At 41.2% G+C, this 23,586-nt stretch overlaps 1 pseudogene; it reads left to right on the plus strand.

Annotated features, from left to right (window-relative positions):
- Positions 1–3,480: 3,480 nt before the first annotated feature.
- Positions 3,481–5,621, plus strand: LOC119942254 (annotated as a pseudogene).
- The last annotated feature ends 17,965 nt before the right edge of the window (positions 5,622–23,586 follow it).

Raw genomic sequence — 23,586 nt, forward strand, 5'->3', positions numbered from 1 at the left:
AGTTCTCACATGAGTCTTGTTCTTTCCCAACAATTTATATCATGCAATGAATTAATTTATAAAGTTTGACATATGACATTAACATGAAATTAACGTGAAATATGACACTTGGAATTAAAGTCAAAGTTTGAATAACGTACTGTGATTAATAAAATGGCATTATTTCACAATGACTTTTAAAATACCTATAACTTTAATTTTCCTAGAAATGGATTAAATAGTCCAGAATCAATTAATCAGAAGTATTTATTGAGTTCTAACTGTGTTCATAACATTGTTTCAACTTCTTAGGAGGTACCCTACCATTAGTGGACATGATCCCTGTCCTCAGTGAACATTTTTTCTTTAAATGCCCAACTAAAATTTGATTTGAATGGATAATTGGGTAATTATAAGAATGTTAAACATTATTCAAAATGGAAACTATATGAAAATATGGTTCTGAGGGAATAAGAGTGAAGTATGGAAAGAGGCAAGAGTTAGGGAGGTCAGCAAAGAGGCTGATGCAGTAGTCTAGTTGCACTATGCTAACTGCTTGCATCTGGTTTTGTAGCAGTTTGGAGGAATATTACTATGACTCGTTCTCGTTCTCGCCTGTCCCGCCATCGACCCCCGGTCCACGTCACCCCCCGGGCCTGGAATGCCCTCCCTCTGCCCATCCGCCAAGCTAGCTCTCTTCCTCCCTTCAAGGCCCTGCTGAGACCTCACCTCCTCCAGGAGGCCTTCCCAGACTGAGCCCCTTCCTTCCTCTCCCCCTTGTCCCCCTCTCCATCCTCCCCATCTTACCTCCTTCCCTTCCCCACAGCACCTGTATATATGTATATATGTTTGTACATATTTATTACTCTATTTATTTATTTATTTTACTTGTACATATCTATTCTATTTATTTTGTTAGTATGTTTGGTTTTGTTCTCTGTCTCCCCCTTTTAGACTGTGAGCCCACTGTTGGGTAGGGACTGTCTCTATATGTTGCCAATTTGTACTTCTCAAGCACTTAGTACAGTGCTCTGCACCTAGTAAGCACTCAATAAACACGATTGATGATGATGATGATGACAGAGGATACCTGAGATGGATCTCATGCCATAGATTCCCTTGTCTTTTCCCCAGAACTGATGAAGGTGCTGGAAAATGTAACTGCAGTCGATGTAGCCCCCTTCCCTCTCAGCCCAGGACGTTCCTGGATCGGGGGAGCCCCGGTGACACATACTAGAGCTCAAACCACACCTCAGATCACCAAGGTTACTGTTGAAAGTTGTTTTACTTAGTTTAACCAGCATGCAAGGGAGTGACACATACACACACACTCACTCACTCACTCAACTAAGGGTCCAATAGCAGTCTGTGGTCAAAAGAGCCCGTTCTGCCAATGCTGCTTCTTTTTCTGTATCTTAGCGTGCCTCTGTCTGCATGTCTATCGTCTGCTGCTCTCAGTGTGATTCTTTCTTGCTTCTCTGCATGCTTCTGCCCCAGTGATGCAGTTGGGGTTGTGGGGGTGAGAGTGTGTGTGTGTCCAAATACCCCTCATGCATGCCTCAGAGCAACTGCCTTTTATCTGCCTTAAACATGGCAGCTGTGTCTCTAATTGGCAGTCATTGATTGATCCTGGCCCATTACTGGGTAGAAAAAGGAGAGAAAGCCCCTGCTCCCTCCATGTTCTGCCCCCAACAAGCCACCAATCACCTGCCTCAGGTAGAGTGCGTCAGTGCCCTTGCAAAGTCTCTTCTTAGTTGTTGTTTGCGAGATCACAAGCAGTCACTAACAAGGCAGCTTGTCGTGGGCTCATAGGTAGTACTTGGACTTCGGAGGCAAAGGACCTGAATTCTAATCCAGGCTCTTTCACTTGTCTGCTGTGTGACTTTCAGCTAGTCATTTCACTTCTCTGTACCTCAGTTGCCTCATCTGTAAAATGGGGATTAAGACTGTGTGCCTTGTGTGGGACAGGAACTGTGTCCAACCTGATTAAGTACTTGACAAAGCAGATCACAAGCAGTCACTAACAAGGCAGCTTGTCGTGGGCTCATAGGTAGTACTTGGACTTCGGAGGCAAAGGACCTGAATTCTAATCCAGGCTCTTCCACTTGTCTGCTGTGTGACTTTCAGCTAGTCATTTCACTTCTCTGTACCTCAGTTGCCTCATCTGTAAAATGGGGATTAAGACTGTGTGCCTTGTGTGGGACAGGAACTGTGTCCAACCTGATTAAGTACTTGACAAATGCCATAAACAAAACAAAACAAGAAAATGTGTAGCATCATTACATCAGTGGATGTTCTTAAAGGACATCATGGTAGAAAGGTATTGATGTGCAGAGCTAGGCGTTTGAAGTGAAGTGAAATATACACTGTCTCAGTGCATATCATATTCAGTAAAATTGATAACTTAAAATAAAAATTGTCCTGAAATTAGACTCCTTCAAGATGTCTCACTATAATCTGAGCTTCATTAAGACAATTTCATTCACTTAGACATTCACAATCAGCTTTTAAATGTCTGATAGTCATGTTTTTTATTTAATACTTTTGCTTTTTATGTCAAAAGATCTTATTTTAATAAAATTTGTACAACAACAGATCAAGATCAGGGATAATGATAGAAACCCCAAATATAAATTTAAATATAAAAAATGATTTATTTAAATACGTTCCCTGCACCATGGTCACTACTGTCTCTTTTCAGTCAAGTTTAAAGGTACTGTTTTGCATGCTTTCCATCCAAAGAAGGTGGAGAGCTTACAGAGCTATGAAGAAGTTTGGACCTACAATTTTATCCTCTTGGTTTGGGCTAATGATCAGTCAGGATCAATCAGTCAATCAATCACTTATGTTTAATTGAGATTCACTGTGTGCAGAGACTGTGCACTAAGCACTTGGGAGAGTACGGTATACAGAGCTGGTGAACATGTTCCCTGCCTATAGGAAGTGTACAGTCTAGAGGACCTTATAATCATCTATCTGTATTATTAGATGGCTGCTTTTCAGTATACTCATTAACATATTGGGAGTTCTTTTGAGAGATTCAAGGAAGGTCTTCAGTGCTTTCAATTTGTTCAAAGGATTTCCCAGAGGAATGTAATCATATTCTGAACAGTACATCTGAATTGTTTGGAAAGCACAAATAATCAATAAATCAATAGTATTTATTGAGCACTTACTGTGTGAAGTGCACTGTATTAAGCACTTGGGAGAGTACAATACAATAGATTTGGTAAGCATGGTTCCTACCCTTGAGGAGCTGCCACTGTGCCTATTCCTAATGATTTTTCCTTAATTTTCTGGGTCCAAGCCGAGCCTCATGCACTAGAGGTTCCATGGTGGTATAGTTGTGTGTGCCAAGAAGTGAATTTAGCTGCAGTGAGGAGTCCCCAGTGAGACAACGCGGGCCCTGAAGGAGCACTGTACCAAACAGCCAGTCAGCCACCAGCAGCACTGTTAGCTCCCGCAATCAGAGGTACAGTAGGAGATGGGAAGAAGTGGCCCATGCCCTACTGCTCCAGCTTCTTCGGCTGGCGGGACATACCTTCAGGTCTGTTTCATGAGGAGGTTGCACTGCTATGTTTCACTAGTTTTAAATGTCTTGTGTTATCCACCCTTACCTTCTTTGACCTTGCACAACTCTGGGTTATATTGGAAAATTAAAGCAATTAAAAGCACCACTGCCAGTTTATATATCTTAGTCCCATTCCCTGTTCTAGTGAGAGTTGATTTTCATTTTCACCCCTAACTGTGGTATTGTTAAGGTTTTACTTAATATGTGCCATGCACTGTACCTAAGCTCTAGTATTAGTAGATAAGCAGATAGGACACAGTCCCTCAGTCATAGTCTAAGGCGGGGGGTAGAACAGACATTTAACTCCCATTTGACAGATAAGGAAACTGAGGCACAGAGAAATGAAGTGACTTGCCCAAGGTCACATAGCAGGCAAATGACAGAGCTGGGTTTAAAATCCAGGTGTCCTGACTCCCAGGCTCTTTCCATTAGGTAACGCTGCTTCTCTGATTGTGGCACCACCTTCAAGATTCCTCATTTCAGAACATATACATTTGAATCAACTATAAAATTTTCCAAGAAAATTTTCACTAGATTTTATCCTGACACATGAATAAATGTCAAATATAAAATCTATAATATTTATTGAAGGCCTATTTTGTGCAGAGCACAGTTCTAAACACAGGGAAAAAACAACATAGCAGGAATGATCACTGCCCTAAAGGAGCTGAACCCTGGTCTAGTAGTAAGGGCATGAATGAAACCATCTTGGAGTGAAAAGGAAAATTTCAAAACATACATTTAAAAGTTACATTCAGGTAGCTTCATTGGCTGCCATAATATTTATCTCCTGGAGGCCGTGCCGGGAGTGGCCATCTACGGCGATGGCAGCGAGGTGAAATTCAGCAAGAATGAGCTGAAGAGACGCTTGAAGGCAGAGAAAAAAGTAGCCCAGAAGGAAGTGAAGCAGAAGGAGCTCAGGGAGAAGCAGATGAACCAGGCCCCTGTTGCCAACCACACAGCTGACAATGGCGTGGACACTGATGAGAACCTGGACCCAAATCAATATTTCATGATCCGTAGTCAAGCAGTGCAACAGCTGAAGAGCACCGGGGAAGACCCATACCCACACAAATTTCACGTGGACATCTCCCTCACCCATTTCATCAAGCAGTATAATCACCTGCAGGTCGGAGAACATCTACCTGATGTCACTGTGAATGTAGCAGGTTGGATCCATGCGAAACGGGCATCTGGGGGAAAGCTCATCTATGATCTTCGAGGAGAAGGGGTCAAGCTGTAAGTCATGGCCAATTCTAGAAATTACAAGTCTGAGGAAGAATTTTTCCACATCAATAACAAATTGCGAAGGGGAGACAATATTGGTGTCCGGGGGAATCCTGAGAAGACCAAGAAGGAGAGCTGAGCATCATTCCCCATGAGATCGTGTTGCTGTCTCCGTGTCTCCACATGTTGCCTCACCTTCACTTTGGACTCAAAGACAAGGAAACACGGTTTCGTCAGAGATACTTGGACTTGATACTGAATGACTTTGTGAGGCAGAAGTTTATCACCTGCTTCAAAATCATTACATATTTTCAAAGTTTCCTGGACGAGTTGGGATTCTTGGAGATTGAAACTCCCATGATGAACGTCATCTTAGGAGGACCCATGGCCAAGCCCTTCATCACTTACCACAATGAGCTGGACATGAACTTGTACATAAGTATTGCTCTTGAGCTCTATCACAAAATGCTGGTGGTCGGCGGCATCGACCGAGTGTATGAAATCGGGTGGCAGTTCCGGAACGAAGGGATCGATCTGTGAGTTCTACATGGCATACACGGACTACAACGACCTCATGGAGATCACTGAGAAGATGCTTTCAGGAATGGTGAAGCCCATTAGAGGAAGTTACAAAATCGCCTATCACCCAGATGGGCCAGAGGGTCAGGCCTTCAAGACTGACTTCACCCCGCCCTTCTGGAGAATCAGCATGGTGGAAGAGCTGGAGAAAGCTCTGGGAGTGAAACTGCCTGCCACCAATCTCTTTGAAACTGAAGGTAGAGACTCTGCTGCTCCTGATCATGACCTTGTTTCCCCTTTGCCCTCTAGTCAGAGACTGCACTAGTTTTCCGGTGTCCCGTCCCATTACTGCTACAAGAAGCAGTGTGGCTCCGTGCAAAGAGCGTGGGCTTTGGAGTCAGAGGTCATGGGTTCAAACCCCGGCTCTGCCAACTGTCAGCTGTGTGACTTTGGGCAAGTCACTTCACATCTCTGGGCCTCAGTTCCCTCATCTGGAAAATGGGGATTAAGACTGTGAGCCCCCCGTGGGATAACTGGATCTCCTTGTAACCTCCCCAGTGCTTAGAACAGTGCTTTGCACATAGTAAGCACTTAATAAATGCCATTATTATTATTATTATTATTATCTGTAACGTCCCCAAAGTGGCAATGGGCTTCACTGAGGAGGATCATTTCTTCTTCACAAAATTGTTTCTACAAGGTATTACAAAGCAGCTACTTGCACAATTGCTCACTGAACCAGAATTATTTTAACACTTCTGAGTTTCCTCTATGACAAATTTCTAATAAATGAAGATGCTCTTGAGTTAATCTCCTCCTTCGAATGTCTATTATGCAAGAAATAACAGTGAGTGTTAATCCTCAAGGAAACCACACTTCACAAAGGATTACAAATATAACATATACTCTACATCAGAAGATTGGGTGGCAACATTCATGTGGGAAATGATATTTACATATCTACATGTATAGATCTCTCTCTCTGTGTATATATAGAGAGAGGGAGATAGAGATAGATGGATAGATATAGATATGTAAAATATCTGAATTTGGACAAGTGAAACTCTTTTTTAAATCACTTTTACCTGCTAAGATTATTCATGAAAAAGTTTAGTCATAAAAAACTTTTAAGTCCATATGCATTCTCTTCTGTATAAGTAGCAAAGCTTTTTAATTAGAAATTTGCATCTTTACTAGCTTAATTCATCGTTTTTCAATAAAACATAGAGACAGCTTTCGGCGTGAAATTATCTCTAAATAACACATGTACTATGCGTGCCTGTGCTATTCCTTAACTAAGAAATGTTACTGACAGTATTCCTTGAATGTACAGCAATTATGATGAAATATTATTTATTAATGGAGAAAATATACTGAGTGTATTTCATAAAATTTAAGATAGGAATTTAAGAGGCCTTCAATATGGTTAGACCATATGAATTACCACCTGTATTTCAGTCTTTATAAATTGTTTAATATGACCTGTATACATTCAATTTAAAGTGTGAAGTAAACTACTAAGTGTTATTATTAATCCTTTGCACATAATTCATGTTTACATTTTTTCAGATATTTTTTCAATGCAATGTTTCCCATTCAACGTGGTACTTGAAATTGAATATTTCTCTAATCTGATTCACATGGTTCCATCTCTTATCCTAACCCAACTGGATTACTGCATCGGTCTCATTTCTGATCTTCCATCCTCCTGTCTCTTCCCACTTCAGTCTGAACTTCACACTGCTGCCCTGATTATCTTTCTACAGAAATGCTCTGGTCTGGTCAGAGAAGCAGCGAGGATCAGTGCAAAGAGCACAGGCTTGGGAGTCATAGGTCATGGGTTCTAAATCTGGCTCTGCCACTTGTCAGCTGTGTGACTTTGGGCAAATCACTTAACTTCTCTGTGCCTTAGTTCCCTCATCTGTAAAATGGGGATTAAGATCGTGAGTCCCTCATGGGACAACCTTGATTACCTTGCCTCCCCCCCACCCCAGTGCTTAGAACAGTGCTTGGCACATAGTAAGTACTTAACAAATACCACAATTATGTCACTCCCCTCCTCAATAATCTCCGGTGGTTGTCTATCAACCTTCACATGAAGCAAAAACTCCTATCAGCTTCAAAGCTCTCCATCACCTCTTCCCCTCCTACCTCAGCTCCCTTCTCTCCTTCTACAGCCCAGCCCGCACCCTCTGCTTCTCTGCCACTAACCTCCTCACTGTGCCTCATTCTTGCCTGTCCCGCCTCAACTCCTGGCCCATGTCCTACCCCTGGCCTGGAATGCCCTCCCTCCTCACTTCTGCCAAACTAGTTCTCTTCCTAACTTCAAAACCCTACTGAGAGCTCACCTCCTCCAGGAGGCCTTCCCAGACTAAGCCACCCCTTTTTCTCTGCTTCTCCTCCCCTCCCTATCACCCCCACTCCCTCCGTCCTACCCCCTTCCCCACAGCACTTGTGTATATTTGTACATATTTATTACTCTATTTTATTAATGATGTATATATAGCTATAATTCTATTTATTCTGATGGTATTGACACCTGTCTACTTGTTTTGTTTTGTTGTCTGTCTCCCGTCTTATAGACTGTGAGTGTGACTGTGAGTGGGTTGGCGGGTAGGGACCATCTCTATATGTTGCTGATTTGTACTTTCCAAGCGCTTAGCATAGTGCTCTGCACACAGTAAGCACTCAATAAATATGATGAGTGAATGAATATTATATGAGACGATGCTACTAGCCAACATTATATGATATGCATTACACACACTATCTATCTATATCTATCTATCTATCTATCTATTTATATATATATATCTTCACTGTACCTTGTTCACTGTACCCCCAGCCCACATCCTTCCCCTGGCCTGGAATGCCCTCCCTCTACACATCTGCCAAGCTAGCTCTCTTCTTCCCTCAAAGCACTACTGAGAGCTCACCTCCTCCAGGAGGCCTTCCCAGATTGAGCCCCCTTTTTCCTCTCCTCCTCCCCATAACCCCGCTCTACCTCCTTCCCCTCCCCACAGCACTTGTATAGATTTGTACAGATTTATTACTCTATTATACTTGTACATATGTACTATTCTATTTAGTTTGTTAATTATGTGCATATGGCTTTAATTCCATTTGTTCTGATGATGTTGACACCTGTCTACATGTTTTGTTTTGTTGTCTGTCTCCCCCTTCTAGACTGGGAGCCTAGGGTAAGGGTGACGCCTGTCTCTATATGCTACCGACTGGTACTTCCCAAGCGCTTAGTACAGTGCTCTGCACACATAAGTGCTCAATAAGTACGATTGAATGAATGAAATGAATAAAGGCATTATACTTTTAATCTGAAGCTTTGTTTTACTAGGTCCTTAAAAGTTTTTCTATTTGCTATCTCTACTTCCAAATTTCAGTCCTCCATACAGCAGCTGTTTTTAGTAACTGGCTGTCTTTCACTCTTTTCATGCTACATTCAGTGCAAGAACGCAAAGTTCAATCTAGAAACTCATTGTTCACAATTCTTCCTTCCATTTGATGTGAGTATGGACTATAATTGATGTTGATAGCCCTGATACTTATTGCTGAACTGTGCTTTCCAAGTGTTTAGTACAATGCTTTGCCCACAGTAAGTGCTCAATAAACATGATTGAATGAATGAATCATAATAACATTAATATAATATTTAATAAATGCTTACCATAGATCACATGCTGACATAAGTACTGGGGTAGTTAGAATACAATAAGTTCAACCAGAGACTGTGAGCCCCATGTGGGACATAGCCTATGGGAGAGGTATTTTACCTCCATTTACAGATGAGAAAACAGTCACAGACAAGTTAGTGACTTGCCCTAATCACACAGCATTCAAGTAGCAGAGCCAGGTTAATAACTTAATTTCCTGACTCTCAGGACAACACTTTTTACATGGGCTGCTGCTTCTCAAGTAGCTGAATAAGACATCTACATGGTGTCCTAGTCTCCCAGCTGAAGAGATGGTTGAACAATATTACAGCTCTGAAGACATTCAGTGTGGTCTCGAGCCTGATGCTACCTTTCTGCCACCCTCTGTTTGATAGTCACCCACAGGTTGTGCTTTCCTTTTGATTTGGCTTTCTGCATCCTAATCTATAATTGCACCATTGGTCCATATACTGCCTAAAAACATAATTCTGTGAAAATTTTAGCCCTGGGTTGCCAATTAAATGTTTTGGTTTTGTATATGAGGTCTCTCATACTAGGTTGATATATCACCTAGGATTTCTAGGTGACACAGCTTGGTGTAGTGGATAGACCATGGATCAAGGAATCAGAAGGTCATGGATTCTATTCATGGGTCTGCCACATGTCTTCTGTGTGGAACTTGGGCAAGTCATTTAACTTCTCTGTGCCTGTTACTTCATCTGTAAAAAAATGGGGATTAAAAGTGTGAGCCAGTGTGGGACACAGACTGTGTCCAATCTAACTTGTACTACCCCAGTGCTTAGAGCAGTGCTTGGCAAGTAAGTACTTAAGTACCATTATTATTATTATTTATTTAAACATATAGTCAGGCCATAATGCTTGGTAGATTCGGTTGAAATAGTTTCCTATCATGTGCATGTCTTCTTGATTGTGTCATTTAAAGTTATTTCATAGAGTTCTTGAATGATTGTCTCTAGGGTTTCAGATGTTGTATCAAGTTTGTTGAGTTGGAAGAGTTTACCAGAAATGTGGATGTGTCGTCTAACTCCTGAATATGGATCTCTTGTTGCATCCTCCAGGAGACCTACATAGAATAAATTGATCATGACTGAACCCACTATGCATCTCTGCTTTTCTCCTTAACAACTGGGAGCAGAATAGATATGGAAATTTTGGGTTGAATACAGGCTTCCATGATGCCATGAAGTAATCTCAGAACCTTGATGAAACAGATTTTCAAAGATTTTTCCAGAGTTCCAGAATACTGAGGGTATCCACTGTTTTCATAAGGTGTACGAAACTACAGAACAGTGGTAATTGGGCTCATAGTCTAAATAGGAGGGAAAACTGGTATTTAATCTTCATTTTATAAATGAGGAAACTGAAGCCCAGATAAGGGAGGTCACTTACCCAAGATCACCCAGCTGGGAAGTGGAAGAGGTGGGATTAAAACCCAGATCTTCTGACTCCCAGGACCATGCTCTTTCCACTAGACTAAGCTGCAGTTTTTGGCATAATTTCCAACACCAAATTGTGATCTGAAGTCACACTGGGATTCTGGGAGCATTCAGTCGACAATATTCATTAGCAGCAGAAATGGTGCACTTTGGGGCAGTGGAGAATGATGAAATGCCTCAGTAATGATCACAGTCTGATTATTAGCTTTTATTCTTGAAGAAGGCTGTAATAGAGGCTTCTCCGAGATTTTGGGACATTTCCTCAGGGTCTCAGATATTGTAGAAGTCCTTGAGTAAGTGCTTATGTGAGGCACTCTTCCATAATTCCAAGTTTATGCCATTCAATCCAGATGCTTTTCCCTTTATGTTTCCACTGTGGTGAGTTCCCCAATAGTTGATACAGTCTCCTCTTCTATATTTTAAACTCGTGGTGTTCAGGGAATGCATTTATTTATTTTTATATTTTATATTATATTCTCCCAAGTGCTTAGTACAGTGCTCTATTCACATTCAGTAAATACATTTGAATGAATAAGTCTATACTCTGCTGTCCTGATCATTTTTCTACAAACCTTATGGACATGTCACCCCAACTCCTCAAAAAACTCCACTGGTTGCCCACCCACCTCTGTACCAAACAAAAACTCCTCTTCATTGGCTTTAAAGGACTCCAGCACCTTTCCCCCTCCTACCTCACCTCACTTCTCTCCTATAACCCAGCCCACACACTTTGATCATCTAATGCTAACCTTCTTACTGTGCTTTGATCTCACCTGTCTCTCTGCCGGCCCCTACCTCATGGCCTGCCTCTGGTCTGGAAAACCCTCGCTCCTCTAATCTGACAGACAACCATACTCTCTTGCTTCAAAGCCTTACTGAAGGCACATCTCCAAGAGGCCTTCCCAGACTAAGCCCCAATTTTTCCTCATCTCCCACTCCCTTCTGCTTTGCCCTAATTTGCTCCCTTTGCTCTTCACCTCTCCCAGCCCCAAAGCACTTACATACATATCTGCCATTTTATTTATCCCTTTGCTCCCCCCTCTCCCAGCCCCAAAGCATTTACGTACATATCTGTAATTTTATTGGTTTGTATTGATGACTGTCTATCCTACTCTGGACTGTGAGCTCGTTATAGGCAGGGAAAGTCACTGTTCATTGTTGTATTGTACTTTCCTAAGCACTTAATACAGTGCTCTGCACATAGTAAGCACTTAATAAATATGAATGAGTGAATAAATGAATGAATGAATGAATGAAAGGTGCCCTATCTTTCGCATGTTGGAGTGTTGATTTCAGTAGCAGAAGGTATATTGAGGAGAAATTGAAAAGTACTAACCAGTTTTTTAGGATCTTTTCCTTATTTGTGATGAGACTGGATTATTATTTTTATTATTAATTATTATCAATCATATTAATTGAGCACTTACTGTATGCAAAACACTGTACTAGGCATTTGGGAGAATACAGTATATCAAACACATTCTCTGCCCACACTGAGCTCACAATCTAGAGGGGGAGACAGACATTAATGTAAAATAATAGATAAATTACATATAATTAAATATACATATATGCCGTGGGGAAGGGAGAGAGGATGAATGAAGGAGCAAGTATGAGCGGCACAGAAGAGAATGGGAGAAGAGGAGAGTAAGGCTCAGTCAGGGAAGACTTCCTGGAGGAGATGTGCCTTCAATAAGGCTTTGAAGTGGGGAAGAGCAATTATCTGTCTGCTATGAGCAGGGAGGGTATTCTTGACCAGAGGTAGGATGTGGATGAGAGGTCCACGACAAGATAGATGAGATCAAGATACAATGAGAAGGTTAGCACCAGAGGAATGAAGTGTGAGGGCTGGGTTATAGTAAGAGAGCAGCGAGTTGAGGTAGGAGAGGGCAAGGTGGTTAAGTGCTCTAAAGGCAATGGTGAGGAGTTTTTGCTTGTTGCAGAGATGGGTGGGCAACCACTGGAGTTTCTTGAGGAGTGGGAAAACATGGTCTGAATGACCGGATCAGCCTATATTCTTAAAATGAACCATGATCTCATAAACAGGGCAGCACAATGTCTTAGTGATGTGTAGAAGTTTTAGGTCTCATGGCGATCTGCTAACAGGGTATCTCTTCCACTGTGGCATCCTACCATCTGCAGCATGTGTTCCTCATTTTGATTTACAAGTTGTGGAACAGTATTCTGAAGATATGACTTGAGCCTGAGTTCTCTTGTGCTCTAAGGCCCTTCTAGTACAATTAGTGTTTTACTGCAAGAAGGTCTTTACTCTCCAAAGTATTTTATTTGCATCAAACACCTTTGGTGCCTTCCTTAGAACATGCCAAACATTCAGATGTTGGCAGTGAACAGTCTACCACCTCCATATATTGTACTCTCTCAAGCACTTGGTACAGTGTTTAGCACACAATACAAATACAATTGGCTGACACTGATTGGTTGCCTGGAATCCAGCATCATGGGAAAATGATCATTCACTATATATTTGGAGGATTGTGATAGGCAGTGTGAAAAGCAGGACTGTGATTCAGGAGACCTGAAATGTAACTCTAACCCTGCCATGTGCCTGCTGTGTGACACTACAAAAGTTACTTGAGTTTTCTGTGCCTCAGTTTTCTCTTCTATAAAATGTATATCTATCAGTTCTCCCTTCCCCCTACACTGTAACCCCTTTGTGGGACAGACGTTATGCTTAATCTGATTATCCTGTATACTCAAGTGCTTAGCACAAAGGAAGCATTTAACGCTGGTGAGCCCACAATAAGCTGCCTTATTAATGACTGTTTGTGATCCCACGAACAACAACAAGGAAGAGACTTTGCAAAAGCACTGATGCGCTCTACCTGAGGCAGAGCATGGAGGTAGGCAGGGCTTTCTATCCCTGTTCTACGCAGTAATAGGCCTGGATCAATCAGTGACTGGCACGTATTGCCACAGCTGCCATGCCTAAAGCAGATTAAAGGCAGTTGCTTTGAGGCATGTATGGGGTGCACCTGGAGCCAGCACAGAGGCCCACTGAGAAATATCAGAAGCAGTGGGAGAGCAGTGCTTGGAAGCAGAAAGAAGAAGCATTGGCAGGATGGACTCCTTTGACTGCAGACTGGTATTGGACCTTTGTTGGAGTGGAATGAGTGAGTATGTGTATGTGTCACTCCCTTGCATGTTGGTAAAACTAAGTAAAAATCTTTCCATAGTAACCTTGGTGGACAGAGGTATGGTTTGACTTCTACTATGTGTCACTGAGGCTCCCCTGGTCCAGGGAGGTCCTGGTTGTTACAAACCAGGGGGTTTGTGACATTAACAAATACCTCAATCATCATTAATTACATTTTGATAATTGGGCTAATAGTCTAAATAGGATGGAAAACAGGTAATTAATCTTCATTTTACAAATGAGGAAATTGAAGCCCAGGCATGAAGCCCTGCTGGGAAGTGACAGAGGTGAGATTAAAACCAGATCTTCTGACTCCCAAGACTAGTCAACAGGGTTGTTAGGATGTTGCTACATAACTCAGTGTGGATATTTGCAATTGCTAGGCCCTGTGTGCTTAACTATTTAAGTGGTTTGGAAGGCATTTTTCCAAGCAGAAATTCTAAAGACAGTGTGTCTGGAGTGTCTGAGTCGATAGTCTGTCCAATACCCCCTGTACGCACAGCTGCTCAATCTGTAAATCTGTCATAGTTTATCACAATGTCACCTAGAATTTTTTTTCCCTTTTGGCAAGTGAAATAGTTTTTGTTTTGTTGTTGTTTGTTTTTTTGTGACTGGGATATGGCATGAGGCACATGCACTCAGCAGAAGTAGGCTGGCTTTTGTATTTGCAAATTCCATTGGTCTGGTGACTTTCCTCCATGTTTGGGCATCACTTCTAAGTCTTAAATTGAAATCACCCATTGAAATTAATTTATCCAATGCTGGTACTCTAGGGATGAGTTTGCCTAAATCTTTGTAGGGCTTTCTTTTCTTCATTATAGTTTGTCTTTGTTGGAGCATAAACATCTGTGATATTGACAAAGTACTTTTGTTTCTGGGGAAAACCTAGCATCATTAGTCACTTATATCTTGGGCAAATTAAGGAGAACCGATATTAGTGATTGTATGCTTGCAAATTCCATCAGTGTAAAGCAGGGTTCTGAAGTTGGAAGCTCTGTCCAAAAGCTTCATTCAGTGCCATCATTCAGCACTTAACTCTTTGGTGCCAAAGTCTAATGTCACTTTGATATTGTACTATCCACGTCATACCTAGTTAGAGCAGAATAGCATTATTGTAGCTGTTCTAATTACAGGCAATGACTGTTTACATCCAACAGAGCATCCTCCACATGCAATGGCTATTTTCTTAGTATGCATAATTTGACATCATAGATATACAGCTAACCAGCTGCAATTTACTGGTGAGCTGAGTTTGGGCAAAGGCAGACATTTTTAGGGACACCTTTCAAAATGAGCAATGCATTTCTGAATTGGGTGCTCAAACATCCACAATGGTGGACCAATCAATCAATGCAAAGTATTCTTTGTGTACCAACTGATGCAAGCAGAGTACTATACTAAGCACTTGAGAAACTGCAACCAAATTAGTGCATATGATTCCTACCCTCAAGGAGCATATGATCTAGTCAGAGACAGAGAAAAAATTAAATTACATGTAGGAGAAATAATAGAGTATATGACTCGTACATAATCCCATTCTCTCAGTGGGTATGAGTACCCATTTTTCTTAGGTAATGTGGAAGTGTTGAAGTGTACTGAAGGATTAAATGGTCAGGGAAGATAACAAGTACATTAGGGAGGACTTCAAGAGGATATGATATTTTGGAAGGGCTTTGAAAATGGTGTGACCAGGAATGTCAGATGTGAAGGAATAGACAATTCCAGGAAGGGGAAATGGTGTGAGCTGCTTATTTGAGAGGAATGAAGTCTGTGCATTCTGAAGTGTAATGAGAGAAGAGTGTTGACAGGTAGGAGGAAGAAGGCCTTAAAGTAAATGGTCATATGTTTTTGCTTGATGTGAAGAGGAAAGGGTAAGCATTAGGCAATTTTTAGAAAAGGTGTAGAACAACAATTTAGAAAAAGGCAGCTGAGTTAAATACTGACTGGAGGTGAGAACCTGAAGGCAGAGAGATCAGAAAAGAGGCTGATGCAGTAATCTATCTGTGGTATGATAATGTAGTGGCTAGGTGGATGGGGAGGAAGGGGAAGATTCTGAAAACGCTTCATTTTAGCAAATTTGTTATACAGTCTGTTATACATAAATCATACATTTCTCAGGAGACACCCGCTCTCAAGGGTTTCAACACTAGAGAAACATATGATGAATGTATAACAATACTGGAGAGGCAAAAATATCCACACACAGGTAAAATATGGAGAAAAGTAAATAGCTATAACATTATACTGTATTTTCAAAATAAAGGACCATTTTAATCCATTAAACATTAAGCATATATATCATTTTACTTGTCTCTGTTTCCTTCCTAACCAAAAAATTACAACCTATATTTTTTTGTTTTGATTCTACATTGTTCAGAAAAAAAAAATCATCAAACACTTTGTGCCTCTTTACCAATCAACAGCCTTCTCTTTTTCAGATTTTCAAACCAGAAATTTTCTTATTTAATTGACCTTTATTCCTCCAAATGCCCTTTCCTATTTCATGGATTCAATTTATTCCTCCCTTTCACTCTTTACTGACAGCTTTATGGGTGAGAGGAAGAGAAGCTGAGGCATGCTCTCAGCAATCATGGAGCTATGCTAGACCCATTTACCTCATTGTTGTTTGGTATTTCTCAGCCTGTCACACCCAAGCAAAGTCTAGACAGAGTCCACCATCCACTATTGTAGAAAAAAGGAAATAGCCCACTGTGCAGTTGAGGAAAGACCTATGAGTCCCCATCCCCCAAAACGTGGGAGGAAAAGCTAATCACTTTGCCACCACAGTGAGAAGCAGCATGGCCTAGTGGAAGGAGCAAGGTCCTGGGAGTCAAGGACTTGGGTTCTATTCCTGATTCTTCCCATTGCTTGCTGTGTGAACTTAGATAAGTCACTAAACTTCTCTGTGCTTCAGTTTCCTCAATCTGATTATGTTATATTTACCCTAGCAATTAGAATAGTGCTTGATACAATGCAAATACATAATAATAATAATAACTGTCTGAGTTTCAGGGGAGCAAATTGTCTATTTCCTCCTCACCTCAAAGTTGTTCCTCAAAGGAAAATTAATTCAGTATTTTTTATAAACATGCACTAAAGTTTTTCAATAGAAGATGATAAAATAAATCAGGGAAGCAGGGTTGCCTAGTGGATAGAGCACGGGCCTGGAACTCAGAAGGAGCTGGCTTCTCTTCCTGGCTCTGCCACTTGTCTGTTGTGTGGCCTTGAATGAGTCACTTAACTTCTCTATGCTTCAGTTACTGCATATGTAAAATGGGGATTAAGACTTTAAGCCTCATGTGAGGTATGGGCTGCGTTCAACTTGATTAACTTGTATCTACTCCAGTGTTTAGTATAGTGCCTGGCTCATAGTGCTTAACAGACACCATTAAAAATAATCAGTGGTAGTTACTGAAAACTTTATGCACAACACTGTACTAGGCACATGGAAGAGCACAATATAATAGTCAGTAGACATATTCCCTGCTCACAGTGAACTTAGTCTTGAGACTGTAAAACAATCTCTTTCCAAAAATAATACAACAGCTCCACATGGGAAGAGATTGATAATGTAAAACTGAGAGAAAATATCTAAATATTGCATATTCCATGACAGGGGAAGGATCTGGGTGAGCCAGGAATCATGATTATTTGATAATCTCTTGGCTTCTGGAATAAAGGAGTATGGATCCCCTTGATGGCCTTTACTCATACCCATACACTGAAGTCAACTCCCTCCCTTCCTTATCCCTTCACAGATCTCTTCCTACCAACCCTCAGACCTGGATCATTCCTACAGTTCCTTATGACTCTCTTCAATCATATTCATTCAATCATATTTATTGAGCGCTTACTGTGTGCAGAGCACTGTACTAAGCACTTGGAAAGTACAAATTGGCAACATCTAGAGACAGTCCCTACCCAACAGTGGGCTCACAGTCTAGAAGGAGGAGGCAGAGAACAAAACATATTAACAAAATAAAATAAATAGAATAGAACCTGATCACCTTGTAACCTCTCCAGCACTTAGAACAGTGCTTTGCACATAGTAAGTGCTTAAAAAATATTATTATTATTATTATTATTCTCTCTGCCTCAGTTCCTTAGGGGTACAGCTCTTGTGCAAAAGCTGTAAAGTGTTACCGATAGAAATCCAGCATTGGTCCAACCTTGTCCATCTCAATGAGCTCATTCTCACCTGCTTTATCTCTCACCTCTGCTGTGTTTGATAACAATGCTTTTAGATCCTTATCAACTCACATGCCCATTGTCCATGATAGTAGTTTCAGACTTAATTTTCTCTTCAAAATTCATATAGCGCTGCCCCCTCTATTTCTTGTCCCTAACTACCTCGGCACAAATTTCATTGATGAATTAAAATTATCAGGTCCTTAAAATCACCCCTGTTCCTCTTTCCTTCTTCCTGTCTTTGACTGTCCCATCCTTCCCAGCACTATCTAAAAAAAATCCTCCAAACTAGCCCCTCCCCCTGTGCTTCTGATCACATTCATTTTCACCTTATCAAAATACTTGCCTCTCCCTTATTCTTTCTCCTTTCAACCACTCACTGTTCAAAGGCTCTTTCTCCACAGCTTTCAAACAAGTCTAAATGTCTTTAATCCAGTTATTGCCCCATCTCCTTTATACCTTTCCTCTCCAAGCTCCTTGAGAGACTGTCTATACCTACTGCTCCGACTTCCACTCTTCCAATTATATCCTTGACCCTTCAACAATCTGACTTCTGCCTATTTCTCTTCACAGAATTGAACTTAGACTTCCTTCTTGACAAATACAGTGGGCTTTACTCCAGCCTCATCTTCTTCCACCTCTTAGCTGCCTTCAATATTGTTGACAATCTTACCCAATTTTCACTTCAAAAACACTGTCAATCATTCATTTGTATTTATTGGTTGCATACTGTGTCCGGAACACTATGCTAGGTGCTTGGTAGAGTACAATATAACAGACATATATTCCCTGCCACAACAAGCATACAGTCTAGATGGGGATAGAGACAGTAATACAAATAAATGAATTTCATATCTGTACATAAGTACTGTGGGATTGAAGGAGTGAATAAAGGGTGCAAATCCAAGTGCAAGGGTGACATAGAAAAGAGTTGGAGAAGAGAAAATGAGGGCTTAGTTGGGAAAGGCTTCTTGGAGGAGAAGGGCAGGAAAATGAACATCTGATTATGAAGAAGGACAGCATTCCAGGAGAGAGGCAGGATGTCAGCGAAAAGTCGGCAGCAAGAAAGATGAGATCAAGGTACAGTGAGTAGGTTGACATTAGAGGAGTGTGAAGTGTGCAGCTGGGTTTTAGTAGGAAATCAGGGAGGTTAGTTAGAGTGAAAGGTGATTGTGTGATTTATAGCTGATGGTAAGAAACCTGTTTGATATTTACTTACTCTATTTTACTTGTACATATCTATTCTATTTATTTTATTTTGTTAGTATGTTTGGTTTTGTGGTCTGTCTCCCCCTTTTACACTGTGAGCCCACTGTTGGGTAGGGACTGTCTCTATATGTTGCCAACTTGTACTTCCCAAGCGCTTAGTACAGTGCTCTGCACATAGTAAGCACTCAATAAATACGATTGGTTGATATGGAGTGCAGCGTGGCTCAGTGGAAAGAGCACAGGCTTTGGAGTCAGGTCATGGGTTCAAATCCCAACTCTGCTAATTGTTGGCTGTGTGACTTTGGGCAAGTCACTTTACTTCTCTGTGCCTCAGTTACCTCATCTGTAAAATGGGGATTAAGACTGTGAGCCCCCCATGGGACAACCTGATCACCTTGTAACCTCCCCAGCGCTTAGAACAGTGCTTTGCACTTAGTGCTTAGTAAATGCACTCATTAATACTATTGCATGGAGTGGGATGGACAACCACTGGATAAAGCCAAGGTTATGGGCTTGTTATAACAGCAGGATAGTGATGCTGTCTACAGTGATGGGGAGGATAGGGTTTATGTGGGAAGATAAGGAGTTCTCTTTTGGACATGATAGGTTTGAGGTGTGAGTGGGACATCAATTAATCAATCAATCAATTAATGGTATTTATTTAGCACTTACTGTGTGCAGAGAACTAGGGAGAATACAATACAACAAGTAGAGATGTTCTGGATGTGAAGAAAATATGAGACTTCAGAAGATTGTCCTCTCCTGCTTTTCCTCCTCTCTGACAAGTCCTCATTCTCTTTTACAGGATCTTCTCTGCCATTCACCCTCTAACTCTAGTAGTGCCCCAGTGTTAGTTCTGGGTCTACTTCCAACTTGCACCTACACCCATTGTCTTGGAGGCCTCATTTGCTCTCATGGCTTCAACTATCTTTTCTATGTATGTGATTCCAAATCTATCTCGAGCCCTGACCTCTCTTCTTAATTAATTTACTGTGTGTCAAGCACTGTTCTAAGCACTAGGATAGATGCAAGATTAGAGAAGCAGCATGGCTCAGTGGAAAGGGCACGGGCTTTGGAGTCAGGGGTCATGGGTTCAAATCCCAGATCTGCCAATTGTTATCTGTGTGACTTTGGGCAAGTCACTTCACTTCTCTGTGCCTCAGTTACCTCATCTGTAAAATGGGGATGACGACTGTGAGCCCCCCTGGGACAACCTGATCACCTTGTAACTACCCCAGCACTACTCCAGCACTTAGAACAGTGCTTTGCACATAGTAAATGCTTAATAAATGCCATCATTATTATTATTATAAGGTGATCAGGTTGGACATGGTCCCTGCCCCACGTGGAACTCACAGACTAAGTAAGAAAGAAAGAGTAGGAGTTAATCCCCATTTACAGATGAGGTAACTGAGGCACAGAGAAGTTAATTATGGTACATTTTTTTAAGCACTTACTATGTGCCAGCACTGCTCTAAGTGTGGGGGTAGTAACAAAGTAATCAGATTGTCCCATGTGGAGCTCACAGTCTTAATCCCCATTTTACAGATGAGGCAACTGAGGCACAGAGAAGTTAAGTTACTGGCCCAAGATTACACAGCAGGCACAAGGCTGAGCCGGGATTAGAATTTAGGCCCTCTGACTCCCAAGCCCACGTTCTTTCCCCTAGGCTATGCTGCTTCTTGTATGATTTCTGCTTCATGTTTCTCTGCAGTCTTGCATTTCCTTCTGCTCTCAGGACATTTATACCTTTATACTCTGTTATTATTTCCTATATTTATCTTTCTCGCTAGACTGTAATTTCTTCATGGGAAAGGACTGTGTCTACTAACTCTATTTTATTGTACTGTACAAAGCTCTTAATGCAGTACTCTGCACAAGTAAGCTCCCAATACATGACTAATTGGTTAGTTTACAGGACATTTTCTAGTGGAGTCAGGTGAAAGCATAGTTTCTTCAGACATTCTGGAAATATTGAAGATCCTTCTTTCCTCCAACATTAACACCTTCCTTGACATGGAAAAAAAATTAGGTCAACTGGACCTATGGATTATCTGTCTCTTTTTTCAAAATCCCAATGTAATGTAAACATGTAAATATAATAAAAAAATGATTTTGAAGGAATGGTGTTAACCTTGAAAGCTACTGATGCGTACCCATTCCAAAAAGTGTGGTTTCACTGAATTTTTCATCTATGTTTTTTTTTACCTAGCCTGGGGGAAATAAAGTTGGATTACACTCAGAATAAACAGCAACTTTTGTTGTGAAGTTAATTAGGTATTTCCTCCTTCTTAGCCAAGGTACTGAACCAATGAGTAAAATTTAGGAGCCAAATCTTTCCAACTTGATTGACTACAGTAGAAGGTGATGCATTTTGAGCTTTTTCTATATCTAATTATACTAGCTCTTGATGAAGAAAACAAATCTAAAGAGTTCCCATAAAACATTGCAATGGTGATTATAAAACGCAAATCAATCAGCTTACAAATGCACTCAATAATTAGTCGAGAGTGTTCAGTGTTTTGCTATGTTAAAAAAAAGCCAGACTCTTGAAACGAAATAAAAAAAATATATTGGCAAAAGAGAACGAAGCTGGCAAATTTGAGTAAAAATTAGGCAACAACAAGATAAATTATTTCCTTCAGACTCCGTAGGAGCATACCTTAAACCCTAGTAGAATAATCCAACATAGAATAACAAAATGACAAGAACTAAAAGCTATTCATTGGACCACAATAGAAATAAAAGGCATTTTCCAAAGATATAAGTTTCTCAGAAATGCTTTGGGCCATAAAAGCACTTAACTGAGGAAACTGTGTACTCAGCAGCTTCATTGCCTGTGATGTAGGTAACATTATACCTGCAGGGAAGGTCTCATTCTCCAGTTAATGCACCTCTTTCACTCACTAACAGTTGTATGAAGTGGGAGGAAGTTCCAGGTCAGAGGGAGAAATTGAGCAAGGGATTATTATGGACAGGTAATGTGTCTGCTCTGCATAGAGTAAACACTGAACAAATGCTGATCAGGGATGGAATGGACAAGATCGAGGTACAGAGAGTAGATTGATGTTGGAGGAACTGACCATGAGGATTGGGTTGCAGTAGGAAATTAAGGTAGCGAGTTAAGGTAGGCAGGAAGAGCTGATTTAGTGCCTTAAAGCCGATGTTTAATAATTTATTTTTGATGTGGAGGGGGATTGGCAACTATCGGAGAGGTTTTAAAGGAGTTGGGAGATATGGACTGAATGGTTTTTCAGAAAAATGACCTGGTCAGCAGAGTGAAGTTTGGACTGCAGACGGGAGAGGTGGGATGCAGAGAGGTCAGTCAGAAGGCTAATGCAGAAATCAGCAGGGATAATGATAAGTGCTTTGATCAGTCCAGTAGCAGTTTAGATGGAAAGGAAGGTCAGATTCTAGAGGTATTGTGAAGGTAAAATGAACAAGACAATGTGTGGGTTGAATGAGCGATGAGTCGAGGATAATGCCAAGGTTATGGACTTGTGAGACAAGGAGGATGTTGTACTGTCTACAGTGATAGGAGATTTGAAGTAATGGGACTGGAGAAAATATTTTGGATGGAAAGAATGATGAATGAGCTCACCCTGTTCTCCTGTTTAACCCAGGTACAACATGTGCAGAGAGAAATCAACCTCCTTACATGGAAAACCTTTTCCCACAGACAGAGACCCAGGCCAGGCTAGGTTATGGAAACTCACCAGTAATGATAATTATGGTATTTGTGAAGTGTTTACTATGTGTCAAGCACTGTTCTAAGCATTGGGGTAGGTTAATCTTATTGGACATACTCCCTGTGCCAGATGGGGCTCACAGTATAAGTCGGAGGGAGAACAGGCATTGAGTACACATTTTATGTGTAAGTAAACTGAAACACAGAGAAATTAAGTGACCTATCCCAGGTGATACAGCAGGCTACTGGCAGAGTCTGGATTAGAACCTGGGATTAGAACCAGTAGGGGACAGAGCAGCACATGAGAATGAAGGTTTTGTCAGTGTTCCTAGAGACTGTTCCTCCCCATCTCTAGACAAGCTTCTCCCACAATAAATATCAGTCAATTGTATTTATTGAAAGCTTACTTTGTGCAGAGCACTGTACTAAGTGCAGAGCACTTGAGTACAATATAACTATAATTGGACACATTTCTTGCCCTCAGTGAGTTTACAGTCAAGAGGGGGACACAAACATTAATATAAATGTAAAAATTACAGATCTGTACGTAAGTGCTGTGGGGTTTCAAGGGAGGATGAATAAAGGAAGTCGGGGTGATGCAGAAGGGAGTGGGAGAAGCAGAAAGGAAGGCTTAGACAGTGAAGGCATCTTGGAGGAGATATGTCTTCACTAAGGTTGTGAACTGCGGGAAAGTAATTACCTGTCAGATATGAGAAGGGATGCCATTCCAGGCCAGAAGCAGGACGTGGGTCAGAAGTTGGTGGTGAGGTAGAAGAGACTGACATACATTGAGAAGGTTAGCATTAGAAGAGCAAAGTGTGCAGGCTGCGTTGACTAGGAGACTAGTGAGGTGAGGTAAGCGCTTAGTACAGTGCTCTGCACACAGTAAGCGCTCAATAAATATGACTGAATGAAGGTAGGAGGGG

This window comes from Tachyglossus aculeatus, chromosome 2, assembly GCF_015852505.1.
Source record: "Tachyglossus aculeatus isolate mTacAcu1 chromosome 2, mTacAcu1.pri, whole genome shotgun sequence".
Lineage (NCBI taxonomy): Eukaryota > Metazoa > Chordata > Mammalia > Monotremata > Tachyglossidae > Tachyglossus > Tachyglossus aculeatus.